This window comes from Schistocerca gregaria, chromosome 3 (assembly GCF_023897955.1).
Source record: "Schistocerca gregaria isolate iqSchGreg1 chromosome 3, iqSchGreg1.2, whole genome shotgun sequence".
Lineage (NCBI taxonomy): Eukaryota > Metazoa > Arthropoda > Insecta > Orthoptera > Acrididae > Schistocerca > Schistocerca gregaria.
Window position 1 is genome coordinate 685,558,231 of NC_064922.1, and position 18,657 is coordinate 685,576,887.

The window sequence follows — 18,657 nt, forward strand, 5'->3', positions numbered from 1 at the left end:
ATGGAGCTGTGGACACTAACAACTGGAGTGCTAAGTGGAGAAATCAGAACATTTCCCACATATCCTTCTTTTTGAGTTCAATGGAGGAGTGAAAGAAGTGGAGGCAGCCAGAAACATTTGCACTGTGTATGGGGATAATGGCATATGACAGAGCATGACAAGAAAATGGTTTTCTCTGTTTAAGGAGGGTCATTTTGACATAAGTGACTCTCCACATTCAGGAAGATCTCTAGAATTTTATGAAGCTCATTTAAACACATTAATCCACAATGATCCATGTCAGTGCAGTAGAGTACTGACAGATGTGATGAACTGTGATCATTCTACCACTGCACAAAATTTGCATGCAATGGGGAAGGTTCAAAAATGCCCTAAGCCAAAATCATAAACATCAGCAGGTGGCAATATGAGCATCTCTACCCGCTCATTGTTAGTTGTCTCATGAACAACACCACCATTCCTATTGTGTATTGTTACTAGTGACGAGAAATGGTGTCCATCTGCTAACAAAGGAAAAGAAAGACTGAATGATTCATTCTATTTTGTGTTCACAAGGACTTGGAAAAACAGGTGTTGTTGTTGTGGTCTTCAGTCCTGAGACTGGTTTGATGCAGCTCTCCATGCTACTCTAGCCTGTGCAAGCTTCTTCATCTCCCAGTACCCACTGCAACCCACATCCTTCTGAATCTGCTTAGTGTAGTCATCTCTTGGCCTCCCTCTACAATTTTTACCCTCTACGCTGCCCTCCAGTACTAAATTGGTGATCCCTTGATGCCTCAGAACATGTCCTACCAACCAGTCCCTTCTTCTTTCAAGTTGTGCCACAAACTCCTCTTTTCCCCAATCCTATTCAATACTTCCTCATTAGTTATGTGATCTACCCATCTAATCTTCAGCATTCTTCTGTAGCACCACATTTCGAGAGCTTCTATTCTCTTCTTGTCCAAACTATTTATCATCCATGTTTCACTTCCATACATGGCTACACTCCATACAAATACTTTCAGAAATGACTTCCTGACACTTAAATCTGTAATTGATGTTAACAAATTTCTCTTCTTCAGAAATGCTTTTCTTGCCATTGCCAGTCTACATTTTATATCCTCTCCACTTCGACCATCATCAGTTATTTTGCTCCCCAAATAGCAAAACTCCTTTACTACTACTAATCTAATTTCCTCAGCATCACCCGACTTAATTAGACTACATTTCATTATCCTCGTTTTGCTTTTGTTGATGTTCATCTTATATCCTCCTTTCAAGACACTGTCCATTCCGTTCAACTGCTCTTCCAAGTCCTTTGCTGTCTCTGACAGAATTATGATGTCATCGGTGAACCTCAAAATTTTTATTTCTTCTCCATGGATTTTAATACCTACTCCAAATTTTTCTTTTGTTGCCTTTACTGCTTGTTCAATATACAGATTGAATAACATCGGGGAGAGGCTAAAACCCTGTCTCACTCCCTTCCCAACCACTGCTTGCCTTTCATGTCCCTCGACTCTTATAACTGCCATCTGGTTTCTGTACAAATTGTAAATAGCCTTTTGCTCCCTGTATTTTACCCCTGCCACCTTTAGAATTTGAAACAGAGTATTCCAGTCAACATTGTCAAAAGCTTTCTCTAAGTCCAGAAATGCTAGAAACGTAGGTTTGCCCTTCCTTAATCTAGCTTCTAAGATAAGTCGTAGGTTTACTATTGTCTCACGTGTTCCAACATTTCTATGGAATCCAAACTGATCTTCCTCTAGGTCGGCTTCTACTAGTTTTTCCATTCATACAGAGCACAAATGGATACAGAGCTCAAGTTAAATAGGATTCTTAATGGCAATGTTAAAATTTTACAATTTTTCTACTTAAAAATTCTACTTAAAAATTCATCTACACTGTTAAAAGATTTTTCTATCAGAAACATTTTAGGGCTTTCTTAACCTTATTGTTATGAATTTCAGGAGGAAGAGCATTGAAGAGTTTTGTTCCAGCATAGTGGACACCCTTTTGCCCCAAGTTCAAATTTCTATGCTTACTGTGTATGCCATTCTTCCTCCATGTGTTATGCTTCTGATAATTACTGTTTGGTTGAAATATCTCTGTATTTTTACATACAAAAAGCATGTGAGAAAAAATATATTGGCATGTAATTATGTATATTTTAACTTTTTGAAAGCTATTTATACATGAGACTCTTGGGTACAATCCACATATGACTCTGAAAGCTTGATTCTGAGCAATAAACACTTTCCTTGCTAATAGCTGGTTGCCACAAAAAATAATGCCATATTCAATGAGTGAGTGAAAATAGCCATACCATGCCAGTTTTTCAGTGTTAGGTTCAACACATGTAGTGACTACCTGTAAAGCATACAAAGCAGTGCTAAGCCTCTTACAGAGATCTATAATATGCGAAGAGCAGTTCATTTTCTTGTTAATGTGCACTCTAAGAAATTTTGTTGTTTCCATTCTTTCTATTGGCTGATTACCACATGTCACACTTATCTCTCTCTCTTTTTCTGTTTTTGTACAGAACTGAATAAAGCTGGTCTTACTGGAATTTAATGACAGAGCATTCACCTTGAACCAGTTAACCACATCTGAGAGTATGTGATTAATGTATTCCTCAGCAAATGTAAATTTACACGGCAGGCTTGTACATGATGGTAAATTATTTAGAAAAATCAGGAATGATAGTGGCCCAAGAACTGAGCCCTGAGGCACTTCACATTAATGGAACTCCATTCAGAATGTGAGAAAACATCACATACTCCACCTGAGCTATTCAAGACAACTTTTTCTTTCCTGTTTTTCTCACTAGATTCTCATCCAAAAAGCAAAATTAGTAGCAATGAGTGATGTTTCAGGCAATTGGATACAGCCGTATCTGACTGTAGCCAATTGCCTGCAACACCACTTATTCCTACTAATTTTGCTTTTTGAAAGAGAATCTGGTGATCAATACAGTCAAACACTTTAGACAAATCACAGAAGACACCAAGTCTCATTAAGGATTTCTAGAACTTCATTTGCGAGTGCATAGGTTGCGTCTTCTGTTGAACGGCCCTTTTGAAAGCCAAATTGGCTCTTGCTGAGAACTCCATTCTTCATGAGATGATTAGCTTTTGTAGAATTTAGAGAAAGCTGTCAGCAACGACATAGGTCGATAGTTAATTAAGTTTTATCACCCTTTTTGTACAGGGGCGTCACAATGGCATACTTAAGTCTACTGGAAACAACACCTATCTGAATGGAAGGATCGAAATGTGACTGTGAATGTCCCTTATCCACACACAAGAATATTTCAATAAATTACTAGAAATAATATCAACCCCTGCAGAGTTCTTACTTCTTAGAAAAATGCTGATTATTTTGAATTTCATCAACAGTAACAGGATTAAGGTGCATTTCTGGACTTATGTTTGAATATACAACGTGACAAAAAGTTATGGCTTCATCAAATTGGGACTGCAGCCAATCTGTTGAGTTACTGGTACGAAGTGTTTGTGAAAAATCTCAGCCATACTTTCGGGATTATCCACTAGGGTACCTTCATATCTGATTTTATTTACATCTTCTTTGCTTGTTGTGTCTGTTCCTGTTTCTTTTTTTACAATGCTCCAAATTGTTTTATTTTATTATTACAATTATCTATTTTCTTCTGATAATAAAGGGCTTTATGATTTCTGTATTAATTTCTTCAAAATTTTACAGTATAATCTACAGTGTTCGCATTTTTCTACATCTTCAGGTAATCTTATTGCAGCACAAGTTTCTCTTTTGGTTTAAGGCTTACATACAGAACTGGCATCACTGTTTCCGGCCCACTTCTTGGAAATATTTCTTCAAAAAGACCACAGAATTCATTATTAAATAGCTAAATTTAGTATCAGGATTATCAAGGCTACACACGGAAGACCAATCCATTTGCTGCAACCTGAGGTTGAAAGTCTCTTTTCCCTCTCTGTTCATTAGTCTTATGAACTTCCATTGAGGAAAAATTTTTTTGAACAGATTAACATCATACAGATTAAGAATTTGTCCATAATGATCTGAAAGTCCAGTATAATTATGATGTCTACTTATATCTATAAAAATGTTATCTATCATAGTTTGGGACTCAGATGCAATTCTTGTTGGACCCTTTATTACCAAGGTCATCACAATCTCAAAGTCAATTTTATTCTTATAATCTATCATAAAGTTTCCATTGAAATCACCTAAAACTACAATATCCTTTGGTTTTGCATACAACACTGACAGCAAGAGTTCCATTATATGTAGAAAAGTATTTAAGTCAACTGAAGGTGCCTGTAGATACCCAGCACTATTATTGTGTACAAATTAGTTATTATTTCAGTTGAATATGCCTCAAATTGTTGTTCCACACAATATTTCTTAAGAATTCCTGTGTAAATTTGAAATGATGTTAAAGATAGTAGAACTGAATAAAAAGAAAATCATTTGTGGAGACTTCAACTAGACTTTTCGAAATCCTCAAATTACAAAGATGAATTACTATATATGGCAAAGAGTTTCAACTTAATCCCCACAGTAAATATACCAACAAGATCCACTAGGCGTAGTAAAACTGCACCAGGCCAAATTTTTACTCAAGAAATATTTTTCCCATACAGTAGTGAAGCAGTTAAGATGGGATACAGTGATCACGAGGCTGTGTTGTTATCACTGGAATTATGTTCAGAGAAACTATCTCCCATTAAAATAACTGAGTGCAGGGATTTCAGTGATGGCAATATAGCAAACTTTTACAACATATTAAACCGAGAAACATGGGATGCAGTGTTAAATGAAAAAGATGTAAATAGAGTGTTTGATAACTTTCATGGATCATGTAAGTACTTTTTTGACATAGTCTTCCCACTAAAGCAATGTAAACTAAAACCAACCAGAAACAAAAGTTGGATTACTAAGAGCATAAAAATCTCCAGTGAAAGGAAAGGATTTCTACATTTGTATAAAAAACAAAATAATATATAATTAGAAATGCAAAATGATGTCAAAGAATACAGTAAGATCTACCATAAAGTTATTAAAGAGGCAAGGAAAAGCGGAAATGATAAATATATCTGCAAATCAAAAAACAAAAGATGGAACATCATCAGATCTGAAACACACACAAAACCAGTGGCAAAAAATATTAACTTAAAGCTGAAAAAGAAAAAAATATCAGATGCTACCTCTGTAGCCAATATCTTCAATGAGTACTTCGGTAAAGCTGCAAATGATCTTATCCAAAGCAGCTTTCAGAATACTAATATGCACTGCATTGGGAACTGTAAACCTCCCACGGGGTGTATGTTGCTCAAGCAAGTCACACAGAGTGAGCTCATACTGGCAATGGGCTCATTAAAGAAACTTTCATATGGTTTTGATGAGATTCCAGATTGTATTATAAACCAAACAAGATATCATATTATAGAACCTCTGAAGCATATTGTTAATCACTCTTTTTCCACAGATACCTTTCCAAATCTTCTAAAGATTGCACAAAAAGCAAGCCACAGACAATTTTAACAATTACAGACCTTTAGCACAGCTTAGTGACATCTCAAAGGTCTTTGAGAAGCTCTTTTGTTTGTTTGTTTTGTTTTAAAACAAAAATTCATTGCTGTCAAATCATCAATATGGCTACAGGCAATCTAGATCCACAACCACAGCAGTCTATGAGTATTTGCACTCCATTCTAAAAGCTGTAAATGAAAAGGAAATGCATACTGGAATGTTCTTGGGCCTATCCAAAGCATTTGACATTTTAGATCATAGTACCCTACTACACAAGTTGGAAAGAAAGGGAATTAGAGGTATTCCAAACGAATGGATTAGAGCATATTTTACCACCCGACAACAATAAGTTGTTCTCATACAAGACGCAATAACTGAAAACATATCAAGAAGTTCAACATACACATCAGAAAAAACTGCCATCAAATATGGTGTGCCACAAGGATCAACATTAGGTCCTATCCTCTTTCTTTTGTATATTGATGTCCAGAATGACACTGTCCATGCCAAACAGGAAAACTTTATTTGCAGATGATACCAGTATTTTGATTACAGGGTCATACCAAAAAGAGCTTCAACTAACAACAGATGAATCATTGATGGAGCTAACACACTGGTTTGAAAAGAATAAACTTATAATTAACACTGGGAAAATGGTAGCCATGAAGTTTCACACATCCCACTATAAACAACAAAATAAACACGCATTGAAAATAAACAACAAAATTGTAAAATTAATCGATGATGTTAAGTTGTTAGGAATATATCTGCAGAGTGCTCTCAAGTGGAATACACATTAAAGCTCTTACGACCAAGCTAACATCAATCTGTTACACGCTACAGATACTAAGCACAAGCTGTAATAGAGAAATAGTAATACAGGCATATCACGCACATTTCCAGTCAACAATCCAATATGGAATAATATTTTGTGGGATGCATCCTGTAGTCAATCTCTTTTCAAAACCCAGAAATGAGCTATCAGAATCATCTGCAACATAAAGAGGCAAGGTTCATGTCACTCTATTTTTCCTACTCTAAAGATACTGAACCTTCCATGCATATATATATTTGAAACTATAGTCTGTGTAAGAAAATATTTAAAAACCTCCAATGCCTTTCAGCTGAACAGCTCTTTGCACAATTACACAACAAGTAATGGCAATAACATTCATGTCTCATATGCTAGGACAGCAGCCTACCAGAAGAGTGTACTTCATAGAGGCACACAATTGTATAACCACCTTCCTAACAACGTCAAGTTGGTAAAGCAAGACAGCTTGTATTTTCTTTTTTTTTTTTTTTTAACTGAAGTCATTTCTGATGGACCACAATTTCTACTCTGTAAATGAATACCTCTCAGAATGAAACAGAATTTTTTAATGTTAAATTAATAAACAATTTATGGCAATTATTTGTTTATTAAGGTGTACTAGTTGTACATGTAATGTTGTATTAATGTAGATATTTGTAGTCCACAGCATTTGACTAATTATCATTAATATGATGCTCAGTTAAGCACAAAATCTGAGTATTATTTATATAATCCTTTTTATTAATGTTAATAAGAAGCTGATCTGGTTTGCTTAAGAGGGCTCTTATATTTTTATGGAAGAAAGATCTGCTTTCCTCTCGCTTTTTTTAAAAATTCTATTAGTGCTGATGCCACCTGACAGAGAATCCACTCGAGTCTGCCTTGAGACAGGAGGGAGGAGACACTTGACACTACCTACTGTTGTCCCTTCTTTTTCTTCGGGCCCACACATAAAAAATCGCTGAGATGTGAAGGAGGCTCAGTATTTCTTCTGCCCAACAACCTTTTATTTGGATTGCTCGATGAAGATTTCTTCCCATTTGTTGAATATGGAATTTCCAGTTTTCCTGTAGATATCTCATCTAGTTCTTCTTCAGGTGACGAGACGGCTTCTCCAGCTGGAGATGACACCGCTTCTCTCTCCTTTGCAGGGCAGAGTGATGTTTCCTCTTCCGTTGTGGTTGTTTTGAGTCTGTTACTGGATACAGTATTGTATATTCTATTTCTTCCCCCATTTGCAGTGGTATAGGTCTAGGTACCTGCTCTTGTGTGCTGCTAATTTTTTATAATATTTCTTTGCACAGAATTTGTTTACTATTGTTGTTTCTGTGCAGGCCATGCATGCTTTGTGAAACGTTCTCTCACTGAGCTTGTTGCTTCAATAAATGTAACATTAGAGAAAAAGCTACGTATCTTCCTGAATTTTCTGTCTGTGTTGACAATTTCTCTGTTTACATATGAAGCTTCTATCAGGTCATGCCTATGTGGAATGCTTACGACATATATATCGGATTGTATAAGTTTTTCTATAGATTCTCTTAGAGCCCTGGTTGCATTCACACTTTCGTTCTTATATACATCGTTTCCTCCCCCAATAATAACACATTTGGAACCCTTTGTCACCGTTGTTCCACAGTCTCTTAGAACTTCATTTAGAGGTGCGTCAGGATTGGTAAAGCCAGTTAGGCTACTTTTAGTTTAGTTTACATAGTGGCCGTAATACCTGCTACGCCTTTACCGTGGGTAGTTCAAAATATGTAAACATCACCTTTCTTATTCTTCTCACTTGGCGCAAGATTTCGAGAATGTTTAGTATTTTCTCGCTTCTTCCAGGTACTTGTTGGAGACGTGAAATCATTTTTCTTATTTTCCTGGTTGACTGTACCTTCATTTTCATATAGCGGATCAGATTTGTTCGTTGTTTTCGGTTCGAAACGTTTTTCGTTTTGTTTCACACGCCAGCTTTTTTTAGGCCTAAGAAACGGCTCATTTTCCACTTTTTGTTCTTGTTTGAGTTCGTTTATCACTGTTTACAGATTACTTATACATTTTTTTGCACAAAATAAGTCCTGTTGTAATGTAGAAACTACGTTTCCTTCATGTACATTACATTCGCAAACAACAGCCAATTACACCACAGGGGCATTTTTGTTTTTTATTCGTCGAAACATGAGATACACTTCGAACGAATCCAGTTTTGGCACACTGAACTTAGTCTAATACCATTTAAAAGTCTTTCACAACATACAATGCACTCTGTATTCGTAATATAGGCGTTTCCCACGGAGCCACTTACAAAAAATTCGTTACGAGCCGCCATTTTTGGTGACCTGATGTAATGACGGAGCCCAAAAAGAGCAGCAATTTCCCCATTCAAAGCCCTGCCCAAATGCACAAAGCATTATGCTATGCATCTGGTGGAACAATGACGGTGTGGTGTACTAGGAATTACTTTTCCTGAAGCGTGACTAACACTGCTGTTATTTATAGTCAACAACTGAGGCGTCTCGCAAACGCAGTCCAAGAAGAACGACGTGAAGTGATGCTGCTCCATGATAACGCTGCCTGCATTCTGCTAGACTGACCAAAAACACTACAGAGGAGTTGGATTGGGAAGTGGTTACAGTCTGCCCTGAAGTGACGTATGGTATAGTGTGGTTCAATCTGGAAAATTTCATTAAAAGAAAGACCGACTACAAGTGTCAGCAGGTTGCATAAATTGTTCTGTCGCATGATTTAAAAGAGGGTTCATTCTATCAGATCTGACTGAACATACCAACAAAAGCAAGTGTGCTACATTCTCATACAGGTAACGCACATGCTACCACTAAGTTCGCCCTAACACACAGTTCCTGACGTAAAAGCATATACGCCTACTTGGACGTATATTGCGTTACTCCGTTCCTTCACATTTCACATTCTCACTCTATTCTAGACCTTGCGACTTGCTTTCCAGTGAAACGCAGCATTTACCAGTCAATAAACAGTTGGAACGCATCTACAGTGGTTATCAGTTTATTAAGCTCGCACAATACTACATAGTTCTTTAGCCCATCAAGTGAAAGTCTCAGCTTTCTCTAAAAATCTCTAAACTTCCGGAAACGTCACTTACATCAGATTTCGTCAGTTTTCGACTACCAATCGTCTGTGCAAAAGCAAATTCCAACACTTTTACAAAATTACTAGAACACAAACAACTGTTCCTCATGTTGGTAAATTTTAGTCATGATTCCTCGAGACGAATGACCACAAATGCCCCCTACTTCGAGAACAAATTCCCTTCTTGACCAATCGCGAACTTTGATCTTCATTTAATTATTTTATAAACTTTGTGTTTTTCGAGAGGCAAATAGACTCCGTCAGTCCCATATTTAATTGTCTTGAGGACAGAAGTTAAGATTTTGATTCTAGAATCCTTAAACTGGCTACATTACAAAAAGCATTTCATGTCATTACAGTATGTGATTCGCTGCATGATTACATAACGTGATTCACACGCTCATTCATCAATAATGACAAATTTCGAGACACATGCATCACATAAGACAAAGGGAGGAATATTCGTGATAGATTTACAATTGTATTTCAGACTCCCTAACATGCGAGCAATTCATCCAGTTATATAAATCATATTAACAAGACCATCTACAAATAAAAACGTAACAATTTTTAAGTACAAGTACAATTTTACATGATAATCAATCTTCGGAGACATTGGTAGGTAATTTCGCGATATGGGTAGGTAGTTTTGTGATAGGTGTGACATAATTTCGTAATAGCCGTAAGATGATTTCCAGAGTGAATGACAGATGATTATTGGTAGCACATAATTTACCACATTTAGATAGTGCCTTGTCACGGTTCGCACGGCTCCTTCCTCGGGCATCGTTGTCTGTGATGTCCTTAGCGTAAGTGAGTTTAAGTTATGTTAAGTAATGTGTAAGCCTAGGGACCGATGACCTCAGCAGTTTGGCCTTATAGGAACTTCCCACCCCTACATTTAGATAATGTAAAATAAATGCCAAAGTAAAACAAATTATTAGCTCTTTTAAAACTAATTCGAATCCAAATTAGCGTTTAACACAGCACAGGTACTACACATGAAAATTGTTTGCTCAGTGCCAAGACTCGAACAAAACACGATGTGGCAAGACGAAAAACACATTGCATGCGTAATGCACCACTCTTCTTTCTCGCACCAGCAGTATACAAGCGTCCACAAGTAACGGAACATCGATCACCATCGTCAGTAATCGCTACATTCTTTCCACGCCATCAGTCTCTGAGGTGAAGACAAAGCTGACGCATCACCCTTTTTTTATGGAATAGGAGTGAGGCACTTTGCCCTCTCATCTCTGTTTCTACTCCTAGTAGTTTCCCCTTTTTCCCTCCGGTGCTGGAACCTAAAGGATGTGTTGAAGGCCTGATGTGTCACGTGCTAGAAAATCTATATGATGGACCAGGATTCGAAGCTGTGACCTTTGCCTCTGCGTAAGTGCTCTACCAACTGAGCGATCCAAGCGCGACTCACCATGCGTCCTCACGGCTTTGCTTCCACCAGTGCCTCATCTCCTACCTCGTAACTCACGAGATGACTTTTACATAACATGTATTACGAGTGGAGGTGTCTAGGGCCACTATGTTCAAACCGATACTTAAGGCGAAAATCATTTGGAATTTTTAATTTATAACATTTGATTTTACAATTATTTAAGTGTTGTTTAAATGCTCCTTGTTTATTTTATTGCACTAAGTAAAGCCTACAGCATTTTTCTGTTTATCACACTCATATGACATACTTTTGCGTGGTTTTTTAAACAGTACACATAAATGGACTGTTAAGAGAAACGAATTTTACGTTCTGAAAAAATATACTATGTCTGTAGCAGATAAATTTCCAAGTAAAATTACATTCCATGGATGAAATCTGCAAACAAGAATTCCAGTCGACAGGTACAAAAGGAAAGTCCGCCAAATTGACATTCGCTGCTGGGATTTACATAACACATTTGGTTAATTAACACTTTAAGTATTTTATTGGAACTGTCCTGAAGTTCTTCTGAACGATGCTCTTATTCGATAGCAGAACTGTGATCACTGGAGATTGTAAAATCATTGTCTTTTTCGTCTATTACTTGATATATCACTGACACCTTCCTCCATCCTCCTGCCAATACGTTTCCTACTATGCCGTGTTGAAGAAAACAGGTACGTAGTTCACGAGGCGCAGTCTAAGGAGACCCTTATATCTGTCAGTAACGCGTGGGAACAACAGACAAGGAAGGTGGCAACACAACCGGCAGAAAAATATTGTTGGATTGGCAATTTAAGTAGGGTAGGTGGAGTACAGAAGCATTCCGCCACAACTGACCTTGGAGAGCGAGTTCCAAAATTTCCGCATGGTCTGGGAGACCTAGCGCTACTGTAAAAAAAAAAAAAAAAAAAAGGAAGACATTGGATGAGGTGCTAACGGAAGTACAACTGTGAGTGATAGCTCTGTTGGTAGAGCACTTGCTGACGGAAGTCAAGAGTCTCAGGTTCCAGTCCCGATCCGGTACGCAGCTTTAAACCGCCTTGAAGTTTTAGTAGCGTGGATATTTGTCGGACGAGATCAAACATATATAAAGACGTTTATTGAAACAGTGTCAGACACACTTTAGGGAACGTCAGACATAATAACTCAAATTTTAATTAGTCTGTGAGGTATGTACCGGTGTTTCCGCCGAATATCATAAAATAAGCAATGATGGCCTCTCTTTAAACGACTTCTTTGTTGAACTGAAATATTTCTGTTTTCTTGTTCTTCTATTGAAAGCCTGGGCAAAAGCGGGATTTGGGATTGTGTGGAAGTTCGTTCTATTGGGATTTCTTTCTTGTAAGAACTTACACAGGCTGCCCATTGTGATTTGTGGGACTTGTAAATTTCTACATGCATGGGCTGCACAAGATGTGTAGTAAGTTCATGAAAAGTCAGTAAAGAGATGTTGTTCTCTGCTCTCTTTATTATGGATGGACTGATGTGGGATGCATCGGCGTCCAAAATCAAGACAGCTAGCCAGATAGGTGGCAGAAGCGACGGAAAATTGGAACCATTGAAGGAATATCTCGTTGATGATACACCCTACAGTCGATAAACATTCCTTTCCCAGCTCTTCATCACACTCTCGTGAAATTATCAGTGGTGGTATTCATGCACTCAAGGGCGCGTATACAATACTTTTTAGGAGCGGGGGATATGGAATATTTTTGTTACATGGAAGACGAATTGCATCTTGCAAGTAGCCATAAAAAAGTTCCAGTTACGACCCTGTTAAAAACATGTGTAATACTGACTTTAAATCGCTGAGTTGAAAGAAAAACACCATTCAGTATACTCAGCTTTCGCTGAGAGCTGGTGAGAGTTGGTGTTGGTGTGTGGGAGGGGAGGGGGCGGCGGCGGCCCCTTGCCCCAGTCCCAGTTCTGGACACTCTGGCATGCACCCTTTGCTCATAGACTTCCGAAGAGAGTAAGAGTTTCTCCTCGTCCGGCGTAAGTTCCTTTCATAAACATATTTTCCTCATTGTCATAACTTTCCCACGTTTAACGACATACGTATAGGCCAATTTCATCGCAGTTCCAGATTGCATCGGGGTTGTCCGAGATGTTTAGTTTTATTAGTAGCTGCTCTAAGTTGATGCAGAAATCTTCAGTATTCGTCTTATTGCCCACTGAAGCTCTGTAGGCACCAAGAGAAGAGTGAGGCTTCGTATCTCCTCTTGAAACTAATCCACCACCCTTCACTTATTAGCAATGCCTCCATTGAGGTTTGCAAATTTCTCTCGTCCAGCACTTGTTATCTGATGGACAACTTTTCTTACCACAGTAGACTTCAATCTCAGTCCTGCATTCCTTACAAGTTTCACTGTTTTCATAGACTCACTCCTCTGATATTTTTGATGTTTCGTGTTTTCTTTCGGGATGTTCTGGCTTGATATAGGAAGAACGTATTTTGGGTCGGATAATTTCGTGAAATTTTTTAAGCTAATTACGTACCTGAAGCTAATTTTATAACCAATCACATTTGGTTACTACACTATGTTCATAAATCGCAAAGAAAGCGCCGTGCTCTAACGCAGAACAGTAGACCGCACGTAGACGTCATCTTTATTAACGCTGAGAAGCTAAGAATTTCCTTCCAAAACATTCCCTGTAGCTTTTCCCACCTAAATAAGGAAACTAAAGAAAGTGGTATGTAGTTTTTGCTCTTACCTTGATTCCTTATTGTAAATTTTGAGCAAGAGTGCACACACTGCTATAAATAATGAATGTTACGGCGAACGACCCCACAACTGCTAGCTTCATTCTAGTCTCAACTGAGCGCTTACATCCAGCTCAACAATATCTTGTGCTGCCAACAATGGTATCCCAAACTGAAAATAATTACTGTGTGAAAACTGTAAACATTGCGTTACTTATACTGTTATCAACAAAATAGTTTTAATTAACTGTTTAGCGACAAAGTATTTAGTTGAATTCACCCTCTGATGAATTTGCAGAAACGTATTAACGTATCAGAATGTTGTTTTTAGTATAGGTTTCAGATAATTTTCAATATCTCCAAAATACACTCCTGGAAATGGAAAAAAGAACACATTGACACCGGTGTGTCAGACCCACCATACTTGCTCCGGACACTGCGAGAGGGCTGTACAAGCAATGATCACACGCACGGCACAGCGGACACACCAGGAACCGCGGTGTTGGCCGTCGAATTGCGCTAGCTGCACAGCATTTGTGCATCGCCGCCGTCAGTGTCAGCCAGTTTGCCGTGGCATACGGAGCTCCATCGCAGTCTTCAACACTGGTAGCATGCCGCGACAGCGTGGACGTGAACCGTATGTGCAGTTGACGGACTTTGAGCGAGGGCGTATAGTGGGCATGCGGGAGGCCGGGTGGACGTACCGCCGAATTGCTCAACACGTGGGGCGTGAGGTCTCCACAGTACATCGATGTTGTCACCAGTGGTCGGCGGAAGGTGCACGTGCCCGTCGACCTGGGACCGGACCGCAGCAACGCACGGATGCACGTCAAGACTGTAGGATCCTACGCAGTGCTGTAGGGGACCACACCGCCACTTCCCAGCAAATTAGGGACACTGTTGCTCCTGGGGTATCGGCGACGACCATTCGCAACCGTCTCCATGAAGCTGGGCTACGGTTCCGCACACCGTTAGGCCGTCTTCCGCTCACGCCCCAACATCGTGCAGCCCGCCTCCAGTGGTGTCGCGACAGGCGTGAATGGAGGGACGAATGGAGACGTGTCGTCTTCAGCGATGAGAGTCGCTTCTGCCTTGGTGCCAATGATGGTCGTATGCGTGTTTGGCGCCGTGCAGGTGAGCGCCACAATCAGGACTGCATACGACCGAGGCACACAGGGCCAACACCCGGCATCATGGTGTGGGGAGCGATCTCCTACACTGGCCGTACACCTCTGGTGATCGTCGAGGGGACACTGAATAGTGCACGGTACATCCAAACCGTCATCGAACCCATCGTTCTACCATTCCTAGACCGGCAAGGGAACTTGCTGTTCCAACAGGACAATGCACGTCCGCATGTATCCCGTGCCACCCAACGTGCTCTAGAAGGTGTAAGTCAACTACCCTGGCCAGCAATATCACCGGATATGTCCCCCATTGAGCATGTTTGGGACAGGATGAGGCGTTCTCTCACGCGGTCTGCACGTCCAGCACGAATGCTGGTCCAACTGAGGTGCCAGGTGGAAATGGCATGGCAAGCCGTTCCACAGGACTACATCCAGCATCTCTACGATCGTCTCCATGGGAGAATAGCAGCCTGCATTGCTGCGAAAGGTGGATATACACTGTACTAGTGCTGACATTGTGCATGCTCTGTTGCCTGTGTCTATGTGCCTGTGGTTCTGTCAGTGTGATCATGTGATGTATCTGACCCCAGGAATGTGTCAATAAAGTTTCCCCTTCCTGGGACAATGAATTCACGGTGTTCTTATTTCAATTTCCAGGAGTGTAATTTCAGGCATGTAACTGAAACGCGTAATGGTACAGAAGTTAACTGTTGATGTTCTCAAAGGCTACATAAAATCTCGTAGCGATTAGTATACAGTAACAACTTTATTATTTCACAGGTTGGTGTGTGATTTTTAAAAACTCTGCAAAGGGTAAACGTGTGTGATTAGGCCTGCAAGGCGTGTACAGACCACCAAATGCAACTTCACTGCTTGGGAATGCGCTCTGTGTGGCAGTGGGCGACTGAGATTAATGTTACAGCTTTTTAACGAGGGCGCCCATACCCGGGGGCAAGTGTGGGCCGCAGCCCCCTCCCCCATAGCTCTTAGAGAGAGAAAAAAATATAGTGAATTCAAGTGTTTTTCTTTCAAGATAATAATTTAAAAGTCGGTATTACGCGCGTTTTAAACAAAGACAGAACTGGAAATTTTTTGTGGCTACTTGCAAGTTGTGATGGGAACAACCGAATGAAAACAGTCGATTCACTCGGTTGTTCGAAAACAGTCGACTCATTTGGTTGCAGTTATACTATCGGTTGAATTATTCATTCATTCTTTTGAGTGAAACTAGACTGTGAGAGCAAGCCAATGAAAACAATCGATTCAGTCGGATGGACTACTTATTCATTCTTTTGAATGAAAATAGTATGTGGGAGTAACCAATGAAGACAATCGTGACAGTCGGTTGTATTTTACCTGTCTTTTGATTATTATTCATTTTTTTTTTTTCGAGTGAAAGCAGTCAGTCGTGTGACGAGGGCCTCCTGTCGGGTTGACTGTTCGCCTGGTGCAAGTCTTTCGATTTGATGCCACTTCGGCGACTTGCGCGTCGATGGGGATGAAATAATGATGATGATTAGGGCAACACAACACCCAGTCCCTGAGCGGAGAAAATCTCCTACCCAGCCAGGAATCGAACCCGGGCCTCTGGATTGACAGCCCGTCGCGCTGACCACTCAGCTACCGGGGGGCGGACAAAGCAGTCAGTGGGAGCAATCGAATGAAAAAATTCAACGCCATTGTAGCTTTTGCATTATGGCAGAATTATTCATTCTTTCTTTTAAAGTGAAAACAATCAATTGTTTTTCTATCGGTTGAACCATGTACTCATTATTTTAACTGAAACCGTTCTTTAGTGTTTTAGCTCACCGAGCTAGACATTCATTCTTCTGAGTGAAACCAGCTTGCAATACTATGCAGAGGTTGCTCCTGAGTGAAGACGTAGCTCAAGGGTATGCCAAAGTTAACATAGGCAGTATACACGTTCATTTCATTATAAACTGAATGGAATAATTATTTCTTTTCATTATTTAAAACTGAATCATATACCATTGTGGATTGAATTGTTCCATGCACCATTAACGCGTTACTAATTATCGTGGCGTATCACTGGGGTAGGCCAACGGCCTTTCCGCAGTGGTAACACCGGTTCCCGCCAGATCACCGAAGTTAAGCGCTGTCGGGCTGGTCTAGCACTTGGATGGGTGACCATCCGGTCTGTCGAGCGCTGTTGGCAAGCGGGGTGCACTCAGCCATTGTGAGGCAAACTGAGGAGCTACTTGAGTGAGAAGTAGCTGCTCCGGTCTCGTAAACTGACACAATGCCGGGAGAGCGGAGTGCCGACCACATGCCCCTCCATATCCGCATCCAGTGACGCCTAAGGACTGAGGATGACACGGCGGCCGGGCGGTACAGCTGGGCCTTCATTGTCTGTTCTGGAGGAGTTTAATCGCTGGGGTAGGCCTGCCATTACTTATATTGCCGAAGAAAAGAGGCGACGGAAGGACAGATAGTTCCATAAAAAATGCATGGGCCCTCTGTAGCACACAGGCTACCTAAGCGAGATTCCAGTTCCATGTCCGGCCTAGGATGATCTCATTAAAGTGTACTATTGATACTCTAATACGAGCTCTCAGTTCGTGCAAGTCCCGCCTGTAGAAACAAACGTAATAGGGTTCCGAGGGCCTGGGTGCCAGATCTGGTCTGTACAAACCATTCCACACACTGTCTCAACTGCTGGAGGGTGGTCAGTCAATAACTAACATGGGAAAAATAGAAAAAAAGCAGCTTTAGGTGTGTGAACATTATGCCGGAAACCGGACATTTCTACCTATTCCCATTTCTGTATGCGCATAGGAGAGCGGCTAAGCGTGCTCTCCGCTGTATTTTCAATAGACTAAAATGAAGATACAATCTATAGTTAGGTTCTCCTTAAGTGAATTTTAACTAAGGTTTATTACGGTCTATTTCCAATCAATCGATTTTCCACAGCACGAAAAAAGGTCCAGGTTTACCCCGGACCGTTGTATAAAAATCCATCCAGCACACCTCTGTACGACATCAAAACTAGGACAATTCGGGGAAATTTGGACATTTGCAGCCTTAGTTTGGGGTGCAAAAGTGAGCGCAATGATTCCCTTAAGGATATGTGAAGAAGAAAGGAATCTTGCCTCGGTTTATCGACAGTTTGCATTCCGTTTTGTAGGCAATGTGTAATGATGTCCACAAATGCAAAACCATTTGAATATCCAGCTATTCATTTGGACGGAAGGTAAATATTTCGTACAGGAAACTACGCTCTCGTTTTCAGTTGTACAGAGAGTGTGATAGTGATCAAAATTTCACAAGCACACATTTACAGGACTATATGTATAGCATTAGGTATCTGCTTGGGGCTAAAAGAGATTATTCAATAATTATATTTAAATAGTTATTTTCTAATTTTTAGTCTTGCCTGCGTGACATTTTTCAGTTTATTTCACACATTTTGATGAGATTACAGCAGGACATGTACGGTTGTAAACACCAGGTTAATTTCAGTGTCTCAGTGTCAACCAGTATATTACTTCCTCATAGGCATGTTTCGTAAGAAGACCGCGAATATGAAAACTAGACAGAATCGAGCTGACAGTGAAGCTTAGCGGTAATCGTTCTTCAGAGCGAAATATTCGTGACTGGAACAACAAAACAGGGAAATAGCAGTGGTACGCCAAGTATCTACTGTCCTTCACACATCAAAAAAGAAAGCGAGTTAATATTGTGTTGTCATCCAGTTCTGAGCTAAGTTAAGTTGAAAATTTGAAATCTTTAGCTTATCAGGAAATTAGTTTAAAATAAGTCGCAAAATTTGTACCGAACAGTCAGGTACAGAAAGATCGAAAAACAAAGTTCCCTCCTTCACACGAAAGCAAGTTAATATTACAGTATCACCAGTCATGAGCTATGTTGAAAGTTTCAAGTCTCTAGCTTATCGAGGAACTAGTTTAAAATGGTGATCTCTGAAGTACGTGCAGAGAACATT

At 40.0% G+C, this 18,657-nt stretch overlaps 1 protein-coding gene and 1 pseudogene across 1 annotated transcript in view; one reads left to right on the plus strand and one right to left on the minus strand.

Moving 5' to 3' along the window:
• Positions 1-18,657, minus strand: part of LOC126354272 (uncharacterized) — a 113,114-nt gene that overhangs the window by 53,425 nt on the left and 41,032 nt on the right. The gene's annotated exons all lie outside the window — the stretch shown is intronic.
• Positions 16,755-16,872, plus strand: LOC126356574 (5S ribosomal RNA; annotated as a pseudogene).